This window comes from Eschrichtius robustus, chromosome 1, assembly GCF_028021215.1.
Source record: "Eschrichtius robustus isolate mEscRob2 chromosome 1, mEscRob2.pri, whole genome shotgun sequence".
NCBI classification, from domain to species: Eukaryota; Metazoa; Chordata; class Mammalia; order Artiodactyla; family Eschrichtiidae; genus Eschrichtius; species Eschrichtius robustus.
The window spans coordinates 177,389,477-177,404,768 of NC_090824.1; positions in this window are offsets into that span (position 1 = coordinate 177,389,477).

Sequence of the window (15,292 nt, forward strand, 5' to 3'; positions counted from 1 at the left end):
GAATCTGGGGGCACGCACACTCAGTCCGTAACATTTATGAAATCTTCCTGCTTCTGTTTGACAGTGACTCCTTCCTCCTTTGAGTCCTTACAGTTTTTGTCTGTTTCTTTCACTTATCCTATATTGTCAACAGCCTTGTTCTGGCTTTTCTTCTGGATTGGAAGTTCCTTGAGAGCAGAGGTGAGGTGTGGTCAATTTATATATCCTCAGCCAGCAAAATGCCCTCCCACGTCGGAGATGCTCAGTTGATTAGTGTTGGTTGGTGATAGATTACCTGGTTTTGCCCTGTGATTTGGAGCAGATTGCCTAACCTCTCTAGGATTATTTTCCTCATCTGTAACATGGAGGTGATGATACAGATCTTGGAGAGCCGTGGTGAGGATTTAGAGATGTAATGTACATAAATTGCTTAGCAAGTCTGGTACTCAGGGAGCATTGGATGAGTGATGACTAACTGTTAAATAAACTGACAGCAACTGAGGGAGTCAGGTTTTTCTATCTCCACAGCTCAGGGAAGGTGGGCAAGGGGTGTTGGGCAGGGATGAGAAGGTGGAGTCTGGACCTTGAAATGAGTAGTTAAGGTAGGTTTTCATGGTAATTTCATCTGAGAAGGGACCAGAAGGAAATGAAGTTGCGAGCTGTGCAAAGACCTGGGGAACAGCCATTGAGATGAGGGGACAGCAAGTGCAAATGTCCTGAGGTAGGAATGCACTTGGCCCATTAAACTAGAGGCTTAGGGATCCATGAGAGAATGTCAGACTATTTCCTGGCTCTTGGAGAGGGGAAGGACCATCTGCCATGGGTGGTGCATAAAACATCCCCGGTTCTATGAGCTAAACTTTGCCTTTTGAGAATGGAGACGTTTTTCCCCAATGTTTTGCATGTGTGTGATACTTTGACACTTTTCAAAGGGATAGCTGTAGGAGGCAGGTGCATGTGAGAGCAAGCTGACTTCAGCGTCTGTCTCATGTTAATGGCCAGAATGTATTTGCCTGACTTTGCCCTACTCTAGGCATTTCAATTGCTTCTCTCCCAATACCAGGTGTAATCCTCCAGCTACCGTGTCTTTAGGATGACAGTCTCATCAAATTCCGAAGAGACGAATTTGGATCAAGACTGTTTGAACAGACTTCTTTTCTGTGTGAATTTCCAACTAAACTCTCCTAATCCTGATGACTTTGGTAGAGCTCCTATTATCGCTCCTTTATAGACGCGATAACTAAGATTTCATGATGTTTCTCCCAAGTCAATCCAAGTATAAATGTTTTTATATCAGTGGTTTAGAGACAAGTGATTTGTATATGTGACAAATATAGGTGAAACCGTTTAAGTTTTTGTCATGAGATTCTATAATTTCAATGCAAAAAGACCTTTTAAGAGTTACTTTGGCTGTTGAAAGTTTGTCCCTTTGCAATCATTTAAGGATGCTTTATCAAGTTCATACGTGAAGATGGTAAACCTGACATAAGTTTGAGAAAATTTATCTATAAACCCATAGTGGTATGACATATAGCTCATTTGGGAAAACAACGTTAAAAGGTATATAATGTCATGATTTATTTTACCTGCGTCACCTGTAGTATTAATTGTCAGGGTTCATTTACTATGCACTTTCAAAAATAACATTAGGCCTATTATTTTAAAGCCCAGCCACATTTGTTTCCCCTCCCCACGAGGAACACATCCAGAGACCATGACACCAGTCATAGGTATGGTAAGGATCCCCGTGCCGGATTACAGCCACCAGAGGGGTCTTACCTGAGACATTGTGTTTGCAAAATCAGCTCCCACAGACTCAGCAACTACTCCTAACATCTCTGATTTTTCCTGAGTCACTCATTACAGCCCTGTTATCTGTAACTGTGGACCTTAGGGTATTTGGGGCTATATTATGAAAAGCAACATATTTTGCTTATCTATATAATTTGTGATTTTTATGCATTTCAGTTATATCTTTCTTTTGTTCCCCATCTTTTACCTCTTTGGCCTAGAGTCCTATTTATTTTTATTTCTAGAGTAAAAGCAAACTCCTTTCCAGCTGGGGTAAATAAGGAGGTACGTAACAGCACATTGGGGCTGTGCAGTCAGCCAGCAAAAGGCGAAGAGAGACAGAAAGATACTGGGCTTGAGGTTCATCTCGGAGCTGCTGAACAAGCTTGACTTTAGGCAAATTTCCTCTGGACTCTTCAGTTTCAGAAGGTAAACATTCCATTCATCATCAGTGAAATGACAGCAGCAAAACCAAATGTCACAGCAAGAAACTCTCCCTGCTTTCTTTAAAATAGGTGCTACTCTAGGGAACTTTGCTGGTGGTCCAGTGGTTAAGACTTCGCCATTCAATACAGGGGGTGTGGGTTTGATCCCTGGCTGAGGAGCTAAGGTCCCACATGCCTCGCAGCCAAAAAAACAAAACATAAAACAGAAGCAATATTGTAACAAATTCAACAAAGATTTTTAAATGGTCCACATCAAAAAAATCTTAAAAAAAAAAATAGGTGCTACTCTTCCAGTTTTCTTAAGTGAAGTCTGCATTGAATTTTACACAAGTTCTAGAAGCATTTTTTTTTACTGATGCATGTTTTATGAAGTCTAGCACTTTTATGGACTTTTTTTTTTTTTTATAAAACATACTTTAAAAAAATTGAGGTATAGTTAGTTTATAATGTTGTGTTAGTTTCAGGTATACAGCAAAGTGATTCGGTTATACATATATATCTACATTTTTTTCAGATTCTTTTCCCTTTTAGGTTAGTACAAGATATTGAGTATAGTTTCCTGTGTTATACAGTGGGTCCTTGTTTACCTATTTTTTTTTAAACTTTTTATTTTATATTGGAGTATAGCCAATTAACAATGTCATGATAGTTTCAGGTGCACAGCAAAGTGACTCAGCCATACATAAGTGTGTATCCATTCTGCCCCAAACTCCCCTCCCATCCAGCCTGCCACATAACATTGAGCAGAGGTCCCTGTGCTACACAGTTGGCCCTTGTTATGTTTACCTATTTTATTTATAGTAATATCTATATGTTAATCCCAAGATCCTAAGCTCCTAATTTATCTCCCTCCAACCTGCTATCCCCTTTGGTAACCATTAGTTTGTTTTCTATATGGACTTTTTTGTTTGCCTGCCGTCTAGCTAAAAAATTATCTTTAAAAAACAGTTTATGGTGATTCCAATGTTTTTTAATGACAGGTCAGATCCATATATTTTGGATTATTTTTCTTAGTTACTGATCATATTCTGCATTGGAAGAAAACCCCAAAATCTAAATCGATATTTGTGCTCTAGTCTTTTCAGTGGAGGTGACAGAATAATTCACATATACATATACACACACACACACACACACACACACACACACACGACGGTCATGGTATATTAAAGAGATCACTAGTGATATCAAGGATTAAAAATCCTTTAAATAGTACAGAGGAGGTGTTCAGCATTCTGAAATCATCTTCGCTCATTTTCCTCTGTTCATTTGCCAGTAAGTTCCATCACCTAAACAGTGTCCTGAGGCCAAAATTTTGGTGTTGTCAATATCTCCAGGAAACTTCATCCAGAGGTTCTAAAGCCAACGACCCATCCCTCACTGCTCCTCCCCATCCCAAAGTGTTCACACACAGACACTCCCTGAATTAATAAGGAAAGAAGACAATAATATCATTCAGACGTTTAGCAACAGCAGAAGATATACTTTTGTGTGTAAACAAACAAAAAGCTTGTTACACAAACAACGTTAACTGGAGTTTTTTTTTTTTTTTTAAAGAAAGTAATTCCAAAATATCACCACCATAACAAATTTTGGCCTATATTCAATCAAAATTTTCCATTTTTTTATAGAAGAAATGTAAATTGTATTTCTGTGTGCAAAATAAAATGATCATAAGCATTTTCTGGTGGTGACGAGGTATGTGAAGGCAGTCAGGAAGGAGGAAGATTTAGCAGTTGAGGTGGGAGTTTGGATGCAGACTACCTGGGTTCATATATATGGCTCCACAGTTTATGTGCTGTGTGACCTGGAGCAAATTACTTAATATCTCTGTTCCTCAGTTTCTCACGTGTAAAATAACATTTTAAAAAGTCCTTCAGTTAGAGATGTGCCTAAGCCAAAAAAGTTCATTGCAGAAGCAAAGAACATATATCTAGTATCCTAATACAAGAGATCAGGGTAAATTGATCGGCAGATTCAATGAAGAGGGATGAGAAGTTGAGGGAGATGCAACTTAAGACAAGTGATTTCAGCAGATCCATTCAGGTGATTCTGATGAAGTGAGAGGTGTAATGAACAAATTATTTATGGGATCTGGTAGCACAGTTCTGAGTTCCTATTGGTCCAAAGTAGGTAAAAGGATAGGTGAACTCAACCCACCTGATGCTACCAGATAGAAAAAAAGTACTAAATGAATTTCTATCAGTTAAAAAAAAAGGGGGATTGAATAGATTGAATAGATTTTGTGAAATAACTTATGCAATTAAACAGTACCTAACTTAATGCTCTGTGAATGTTGGCTATTCTTATATTTGTTATATTTATATGTTTATAGAAATATATTTTATTTACATATTTTATTTTATACAATAAATATACATTTATTTTACATATTTGTTTTATGTATATATTAATATAGTATTTATATTATATTTTAAAAGTATACTAGAAAATATATATTGATGACATTCTATATTATTTAGGGAACTAGTGTCAAAGCTTGTGCAGATGATATTCATCAAATAGACCTACATCTTCCTTAACTCTTCCTTGTGCCTGGAGAAAGTGCTAGTGGATAGTGTTGTTTTAACAATCGAGAGTAAAAAGGTGTCAGAGATGGTCCCTAGAACATAGCTGGGATTCATGACAGATCCAGAGGGAAGAACACTACCTACTGAAATTCAAATTTCAAAATCTATCTCTTCATCATGAGAACTTAATGATCATAATAGACTTAATAAGATGTAACACTTCATAATCATTAATTAGTTAATCTGCAAAACATCTTTGTGAAGTAGAAAAGGGGCATTACCCTTATGATTACTCATAGGATTCACCAAGAAAGCAGTTGAGACTCCAGGCCATGGCTGTCCAACATCAACTGTTCCACTTCCTTAGGTGACTCAGGAGAAATTTTGTCTGATCATAAAGATTGGAATGGTGTTTGTGAGGAAATTCTCAAGCACCTCATTACATTTGTACTCTCTGTTTCTATCTGCCCTAGATATCTGTAGAGCCACTAATCTTAGTTCATACTTGGTCAATTCTTACCAAGAGAAACGGAACACCCTAGGAGGAATGACTTTCCTTTTTGTTGTTTGCATGGATAATCCAACACATTACAGGTGTCTTCAGCTGGTTTTTGCATATGTTCTCCTGGATTTATGAAAGGAGTAGACCACCTACTTCTCTTTCTTGAAGGTAAAAGGAACTGGATCACTTTCCAAATTTCTTGATATTTTGCCCAAATTCATGATCATAAGACAAGTTTATTCCAGATTACTTTGTGTTTCAAATATATATTCTCCTCTAACTAATTAGGTATAATTTAGAGGACTTAAAATATTCATCCCCATTCCTCCTGTCTTTATTTATGTCCTTATGTGTTGTAGTAAATATATAGAGAAACATTTGATCCACGGCATTAGTGCACTGAGGTTGTTCTCACTGGGTAAAATTTACTTTATAACAGCTGACCAGACACAAACTCTGTTTTCTCTGAATTATTTTTAAGTCCAACCTGTAAAGCAGTTTTTCAACATGTACTGAAATCAAAGCAGAGACATTTAGGCACAGAGTATATTCAGTAAGTTTAAAATATCCTGCTTTTTCTTCATTTAGCCTTGTGTCAATTATTTATTCACTCAATAAATATATATTTAAAGACTTGGTACCAGGATATGTACCCAATATGAAAAAAATCATATAGTGACTTCAGTTTATAAACACTTTCACAAGAGTAATCCATAGTTTAAGATGGATAGAGCAGAGTAATAGTTAAGAAAACTGGTTTAAGGCTCATTCTAGTCTAAATTCAAGTCCCCACTTTGCTACATACAAGATCTGTGGAACTGGAAAATTTATTTTACCTCCCTGTGCTTGACTTGTCTGTTAAATGGAAAATATAACCTCTCTGTCATGCTGTTATTAGGAGGATCAAATAAAATAATAGCTGTAAAGCACTTTATGTATTGTTTGAAATACTGTAGTGTTAATAAAGTCTAGCTAGTTTTATAAAAAAAAATTAGGGATTCCCTTTAGATTGAAATTTACTTCGTCTCTCTCTCTCTCTTTAAAAATTTTTTTTTATTGTGGTAAAAGTCATATAATATAAAACATACTGTTTTAACCACATTTAACTGTACAGTTCAGTGGCACTAAGTACGTTCACATTGTTGTGCAACTCTCACCATCATCCATCTCCCGAATTTTTCATCTTCCTAAACTGAAACTCTGTCCCCATTAAACACTAACTCCCCATTCCTCCTCCCCACCCGCCCAGCCCCCAGCCCCTGGCATCTACCAGTGTACTTTCTGACTCTATGAATTTGACTATTCTAGGTACCTCGTATGAGTGGAATCAAACAGTATTAGTTTGCACCTAATGTATATTGGAATGAATTTTTAAGGTAAACTTAATATATGTCCTGCAAACAGATTGTACTTCCCCCCCCCCGTGCTATATAGTAGGCCCTCACCAGCCATCTACTTCATACATAGTAATGTACATACATCAATCCCAATCTCCCAATCCATCCCACACCTGCCTCCCCACACTAGGTGTCCATGCATTTTTTCTCTAAGTCTGTGTCTCTTGAAATTTACTTGCAAACAAATCTTTGAACCTGACCTGGTACATCTTCAGGCCAGGAACTTCAAGCCTCCTTTCTATCTGTGATGCAGTGAACAAAATTGCCTGAAAGTGACTCTGGGTGTTGGTTCTGGATTAACTAGATAGTTGCCAGAGACTAGGAGACGTCCCCTCTCCTAGTGGGAGGGACTGCTCCCGAGCTCCGCTTCCCACCAGACCTGAGGTACCTCCCAAAGTCAGGGTACTACAAATCCTATTTGCCATCTGGACTTCGGGTGCTGGGCAGCTGGCATTACCAAATGAGACCAGTGAACAGCTGGTACCCCATCTCCAAGTAGCCTGTGTATTGCCCCACTGACAAGGCTGCTTTCTCATTTTTGCCCTATAAAAGGCTTAAGTGGCAGGAAGCAATAGCCCTCTAGTGGAACACAGACCCATAAGACAGGAGCAGAACCTCTGGACCTTGTGTACCTCTCCGTGGGATGATGGCAGTCAGAGGACTCATGCTTTCTCTTCTCTTGCAGATCCAGCCTCCCAGGTTTTCTTTTCCCAGTAAAGCCTGTACCATGTGATGATGTAGAATTCATCTTGAGCCCAATGCATCACAGGTGGTGGCCCAGAAGGGACTCACCGGACACAATACTTCCAGATTTCATTTCCTAATGGATTCCTTTTCAGTTTGCTAAGATTCCCAATGGGAAAGCTAACATAATTGGCAGCAATCCTGCGTCCACACCATTCTGGGATTTACTATTAGAACATTTCCTTCTGTCTGTCCAGGAATTAAAAAAAAAAAAAAAAACAAACAACTCAGTTAATATTATCATCCAAGTGTTCAATAAAATAAAAAGGGTTTTTTCTTCACAAAAAGTTTATGGATTCATAGATGGCAGAGACTCTTGATTAAAAGAATGCATTTAATTTAGAAGATTTAAGAATGTAGCCTGTTTTCAGTTCTTTTGCTCCTGTATTAATGGGGTAATTTGCCTTTGCTTTTTATTCTGGTGAGTAAAATGAAGAATATGATTCTAATCAAGTTCACTATTTTGTTTGGAGACATAAATAATCGAAGCTATTATAACATATTTTTCTTGTATTATAAAATTTTTTTAAATCCCTCTTACTTGAAATATTTGTATCATGTGTATACATGCTTTCTTAGGTTGACAAGAGAAATATCATAGCATAATGTAAAAAGCAATTTTCATTTCTTTGACACAGGTTAAGTTGAACTTTTTCTTTTTTGTCTTCATTGGTAGTTCTTATTTCTTTTTTTGTGAATTTCTTCTTAATTATTATTGAAATTTCAGATACTATCTGAAGGTATTTTTTAATTTGAAGATTCTTTATATATTGACATTTTAAACAGACATATTCAAGTATTTTATCATTCGGTCGTTTCTCTACTTCTTTTGTTTATATTATAAAATTCAAGCGTGCGAGGATTTTACATTTTTGTATAATTTAGCTTTTTTCTTTCGAGCTTTTGTTTTGCTTACATGTTTAGTTCATCCTTTCCTAGTCCAATATTACATAAATGTTTATCTATATTTCTTTGTTTTTTAAACAAATTGTCTATTTTACATTTAACTAATTTAAGCTCTCTGGAATAAACTTTGCTTTAAAATGTAATATAAAGATCTATTTTCTCCCTGGTAGTTAAGGCTTTCTTTCCATAGCGATTTTGTTGAATAATCTCTTTGTAAATTTTTTGTGTTTGTGTAACTCCCTTCTAGCTTTATTCTGCTCAGAAGTCTCCTTTCTGAGAGCTACATTCTATCATAATTCCCCCAATCATGCTTTTTATCCCTTTGCTCTGTTTTCTTCTACAACACACTTTTCATTACTTGACATTATACGTGACTTCTTGGTACACTTATCTGTTCATTGTCTCACTCATGAGCATGTTAAGTTCCAGGAGAGCAGGAACTTTTATGTTCATTCATGATTGTATCTCAATGCTTTGAAAAGGTCCTGCATATATAAAAAAAAAAAAAAACAAAAAACCACTTCCTATATAGTTATCGAACAAGGGAATACTTAGATACAATGTAGATTGTCTGCCTTTCATGTTATCTGACTTTGTAAATACTTTCTCATTATACTGGCTCTTTCTTCATACAATGGATCTTTTAAGATGGAATAAATGACATATTCTTGTTTGTGCCTCATTTGAGTAACTGAGTTCAATTGTTTGCTCTGAAAGTCTCAATTTTGTTTTAAGTGATAGAAGCGCTGAAAAGGTTATATATCTCAGTTAGATTGTGATTGGGTGTTCTTTTTCTATAGATTGGTAAAGTAAATGATATTAAGTAACTTTATGATTTCAGATGCTCTTAAGTAAACAAAAACAGCAAACGTGATGATTTTTCTGTAAAAGGGAGTTTAACTTATTCTACTTTTTTGTTTTTGTTTTTGTCTTTTAAGACTCCTTATAATGTAGTGTTATCCTAAGAGGGACAGATCTTATTTATTTTTAATTTTATTGTCCATGGAAGCTATCAGTCCTTAGAAACAATTTGGCAGCTAATGGCACTTTTTTTTTTCCTGCCAGTTCTCAGACATGTAAAATCATGATAGAGGAAGAGAAGGAAATTGGTTTGATGGTCTCTGTGATGTTAACTGGTTTCTGAGCAGAGACGGTAATCTGTCCTGAGCTCCTACAGGTTTTCAGGGAGTGTTTGCTAAGCTATAAGGAGTTTGTAGTTGGAATTCCACTGGCTAATTGGCTCTATATTATCACAACTGGAGGCCACTTAGGAAAGGGTGGAGCAAACAAAGAACTGTGTGTAATTTATTAGGGTAAGGTCTGAGTGCCAACTACGTAGCCCTCTTAATTCTCTCCTAGATTACTTGAGGATTGAAGCTCTAATTCATCTTACTAATTAATGGATTTAGCTTAATTGTCGTAAGTTTAGATTTTGTGCAGGAGCCCAAAGACCTGAAAGTACTGTATGTGTCATAAATCAGTGATGCGCGTACGTCAGCTCGATCTTTTGGAGCCGCCTGTCTCCCTATGATGGCAATCCCCCTGGCCATCCTCTCAAAATAAAGTGACTGTGTCACCTTTATTCCCTCCCAGGAAAGATCCCTTGACTTAAAAGAAAAGGTGATTGAATCACAGGGCGCATCTGTGCACACCCAAGATCATTTCTTCTGTTTTTCATCTATTTCAAAAATTGTTTTAACCGTGCTGTGGCAAGTTTGGGGCAACATTCATAAATTTTGTCCTACTTCTTTGTTGGCACACAGCCACGGGTATGGAGCCAGGGCTTTCTTGTGGAAAACTGTCAAGTTTGGGGTTTGGGAGCAATAAAGTTCCTTTTCATGTGTGAGGTCTGGGAGCCCTTCAGCACTTCCTGCTCTGGGGATGTCAACGTTCATCTCCAGTGAGACGTTGCAGATGGAATCCAGCAAAGCTGTACAGGAAGCCGGGAGATAATCAGGTCTCTGCAAGGTGGGCCAGACCAAGTCCCAAGCTGGCAGGGCCCTTGGCAGATGGCTCAGAAGAGGCCCCCTCGTCACCTTGGAGAAGACGTATCCCGGCTTCTTTCCCAGGCGGGCTTTGAGAAGGGAGCAGGGGGATATTTGAGAAGTTACTTCTCTTCTTTTGGGCTCTTTTTCCTGTGTCCACATCATTCTTTTACTTCCAATTATGTAAAGAGACAATATAGGTGGGACAGTTTTCCCATCACTCTGAAGTAGGGCAAAAAATCTCCAAGCTGGACAGTATTTTTACTCTAATCCATTGGGTTCATAGGTCACTGGGGGATATGCCCAGTTGCCACTTGAGGTCATCGGAAAGAGAGGGGAGAAAAGTATAAAGTTAGTCTAACTTGCTGATTGAAGGACAGTTTTTTTTTTTTTTTCTCTGCTTTTTTAGCTTGCTGGGGGCGTGAGAATATGACTTATGGTTCAGGAAGGTAAGTTCTCAGGATAAGGTAGAAAAAAACAACTCTCCTAGCGACACGATTGAATTAAGAAAATATCCTCTTAGCACGTTAGAAAGTGCTAAGTAAATATTTTGGTGTACAGTTCCATGAGTTTTAACACGTGCATAGATTCTTGTAACTACCACCAGAATACAGAACAGTTCCAACGCAGCCCAAATACTCCATCACTGTGACCCTTTGTGGGTAGATGCTCCCCTCGCCCACCTCCACCTTTAATCTCTGGATTTGGTAGAGAGTTCTTTGATATATCTGACACCAGGAACACCATCCATAAGGGGAAAACAATTAATAAATTGGACTTCATCTGAGTTAAAAAGCGTACTCCTTGAAGAAAACAGCGAAGAGTGAAAAGCCAAGCCACGGACTGGGAGAAAACACTTGCAAATCACCCATCAGACAAATGTTCATGGCACTTTGAGTGAGAGGAAATTGAATAAGGCATGATCTTTTTTCTACAAGAAACGGTAGTGAAGGGCAGCCAGAGATCAATATGTAATAAACTATATATGAAGAAGGATGTGATTAATGCTAAAATAACGGGAGTACATCAAAAATACAGCAGTATTTGAGGTGGGGAGGGGGCTTTGTTCCAGCTTGGGAAATTAAGGATGGCTTCATGGGGGCATGGAAACTGGTGGGAGGGGGTGTTCCAGAGGAGGGATTCATGGAAGAAAAGCTAGAGAAGTGAGAAAGTACAGGGCATAAACGGGAAAAAGCAAGAAGTCTACTCTGGTCGGCTCCTGTGTCACTTCCGCGTCACCGATGGCGGGAGGAGAATGAATACAGACCTTCTCAGCTTCTAGTACATCTTCTAATGAGCCCGTCCTTCAAAATTTATCCCTTCCTAGGCCACAAGGATAAAAAGGCAGCTCTCTCATAAGTAGAAGTTGCTCCCAGAGAATAGACTCACTGGTTTTTGCCGAAACAAAGAAAACCGTTAAGGGTCATTGAAAACCAACTGAACTGTCCCCATGGTCCATTAGAAATGCAAATGTTAACTGCTCTGTGATAAGCATAATAAACAAAGCAAGGAAACCGTTTAGAAGGTATTTTTGAGACATTTAGGCTTTGATTAGTTATAAAGGCAGAGAAAAAGACCCAGCAGTTTGATCCTATTTGTCTGCAGATGGAGTCAATAATCTGAATAGTTTTGAAAGGTCCTGAATGTCTTGGGTCTCTTAGACCCCTGCCACGGCTCCTTTGTGGTTAGACAACCTGCAATGGGACCAGTTTCCCCAAGTCATTTTTCCTGTGTACCACCAGGCTTAGATATAAATGAAACATAGGCTTCTGTAATACTTAAGCATCTTTTCTACTGGGCAACATTCCTGAAAGAACTGATTCTTTTGCTGCTGGTCAACTGTTGAAACAAGCATAGAATTAGCATTTAAATTATGTTAAACAGTGGAGGAGTGTCAGAATATAAACTTATGCCACTTTCATGTTTTAGATAGATGTCAGGTTTAACGGCTGCTTTTTAATTCTGTTTTATACCTTCTTTAATACAAATAAGATTGTATGCATTGAAAAGCTCTGATTCATGTCATTTACATTCATTTTCCTTCAGATACTTTAGATGTGAAAGAGATTTTTCAAGAATTTACATTTACATTTTTGAGTGTGTATAGTACTGTGTGTTTTAACATGTGCATAGATTCTTGTAACCCCCCACTGCAAACAAGATACAGAATAGATCCATCCCCCCCCCAAATTATTCCCTTTTTTCTGACCCTTTTTAGATAAGCCCCCTGCCCTGTGATTTTGGCAAACACTATTAATAAAGGAAAATTTGATAAATTGAATTTCACCAAAATTTTAAAAATTTGCTCTTCAAAGAACACAGTTAAGAGGTTGAAAAGGCAAGTACAGATTGAGAGAAAACATTTGTAAATCATGTATCAACCAAGATTGTATATCCAGAAAAAAGAACTCTTGAAACTCAACAGGAATTGAATAGACAACTCAATTAAGAAAGGGGCAAAAGCTTAGAACAAAGACTTCACCAAGAAGATAAAGGGCAGGCAAAGAAGCAAATGAAAAGATCATTAGTCATTAAGGCCATATAAATTAAACCCACACTGTGATACCATTATACACCTATTAGAACCAATAAATAAAAATTACTGATGATACAAATTGATGGCGAATGTGGAGCACCTGGAACGCAGAATCGTACAGTTACTCTGGAAAACAGGCTGAGACATCCCATGTGACTCCACAACCCCACTTCCAGGAATTTATGTTAGAGAAATGAAAACTTAGATTCATACTAAAATCTGTACATGTTTATAGCAGCATTATTCATAATCACCAAAATCTGGAAACCACTCAAATGCCTGTCAAAGGCTGAATGGATAACCAAATTATGGTACATCCATAAAATAGAATACAAGAAATAATATAGCTGAATCTGAAGATAATGATGCTGAGTGAAAGAAGTTATATTCCATTTAGGGCTAATGACTAACCTCTTCCTTTAAGGAATATCTCCTCTTATTCTGCTTATGAAACATCTTTTTCTTCCCCCTCTTTCTCTCAGGCCTCAAATAGTTCCTGCTTCTGTCCTGAAAATCTCGTTTGTGCATGTTCTGGGTATCTTTTGCTACGTAACAAGTCACCCCAAACTTAGTGGCACAACACAACCAACATTTTATTATTCTCATGGATTCTGTAGGTGAGGACTTGTCTTTGCCCTGAGAACACATTTTCCTGACAGCACCTAGGATTTGATCTTTGCTCTGAGGCCATTTCTTACTTTGAGGACACTTTACTAGCTATTACAATCTCTCCAAATTTGCTAGTTGTTACATTTCCTCCAACGTCTATGTTTCCTTCAAATTATAGTCAGAAACAAAGTCATTCATTCTTTAGCTTATGTCTTTTACTCTTTCATTTTATTTTAGGGTGTTAAAAGTGAGGGGACAGCTTTAACACTCTTCCTAAAATTCCTCTTACCTTGATCGTTGAATTTAGTATGTATTCTCTTTCTTTCAAGCTGTCTCTGATAGCTTCCATGAGGCCCACGAGGCTTTTGTCTGTCACTGGGTTCTAAAACCAATGCCATAACTTTTAGATTTTGTTATAGCAGAACCCACTTCTAGGTACCAAATGCAGTTCCAGTTATTGCTGTAACCACCCTAAGCTGGGAGTTGTGAAGCTTCAGCCATTTTACTGTGCTCATGTAGTCTCTGGGTCAGGAATTAGAGTGGGTTATGGTGAGGACAGCTTACCCCTGTTCCATGTTACCTTATCAGGAACCTGTTGATGGCTGGGATATGATTCCAACAATGGCAGCTTGGGATCATCTGAAAGCTTCTTCACTCACCTGTCTGAGTCTCGGGCTAGGATGACTTGAAGGTTGGTTTCATCCAAGCCTCAACCCAAGCATCTAGATAAATCCTCTCCATGTGACTAAGGTTTCTCACATCATGGCAGCTGGGAACATCCAACGAGTTAGGATACCAAGAGAAGCAGGCGGAAGTTGCATCACATTTATGACTTAGCTCTGGATATTATTGTTACATCTTCTGCCCTCTGTGGCTTGGTACACCCCTCTCCCCTCCAGCCATTAAAGTCTTTCCTTCAGAGCAGTTGTAAGTCCTTCCAGACTCTTGAGTAGGGGACATAGATCTCACCTCTCATTGGAAAAAGTGTCAAAGAATTAAGAATGGTGTTTAAAAACTCCCACAGTGCCCACGGCTGTACCCATCCTCCCAGAGATCAAGGTATCTCTAGCCTGGACTTTTCTCCTGAACACTAGATCCACAATTCACATGTCTCATAAATATTTTACTTAAATTCACCAGCATCAACAACAAACAGAAATGGACCCACCTAGAATCATATTCAGAGCGTCTACCCCAAGAAGAGTACATAAGTCTATTCAACACAAGGTGATTTAAAATACCAAAAAGTCATAAGTAAGCAAAATGCCCAGTGATAAAAGAAGCTGTGAAGTCAGCTCTAATATATCCACTGGATGAGATGGAAGATATCCATGAAAAATGATAAGTATGAAGATTACGTAGCAATGTCTTTGAAATACCACATCATGAAAAAAAAAAAGAGCATCTTGTGATGGACACTTCCACTGCAATTAAAAGCAAGAAGATGTACATAAAAATATCGTAAGAAAAAAAGTCGAGGATCATTGTGTTGGGAAAGGTGACATTACGAATGATTTATTTTTCCTCCTCTCTTCCTCCCATTTTCCTGTCTGGTATTATATTACTTTAACAACCTAAAAAAGTATTTTTAAAAATCAAACCAAAACGATCTGTCCCAAACTGAACTTGTCATTTCATACCTCCTGCCATTCCCCCCACCCCGCCTTTTTTTTCTTTCCTTGACTCTCAATTAAAGCCATTATCATCCTCTTACTGGTCCAGGCTAGATACTCAGAGACATCATTCTGACCTTTTTATTTATTTATTTTTTTAACAGCATTTACGTACAATTAACCTTTGAATACCCCAAATTCTACTTCTCCAATATCTTTGCAATTATAAAATAATATATGGAATTATAAATTA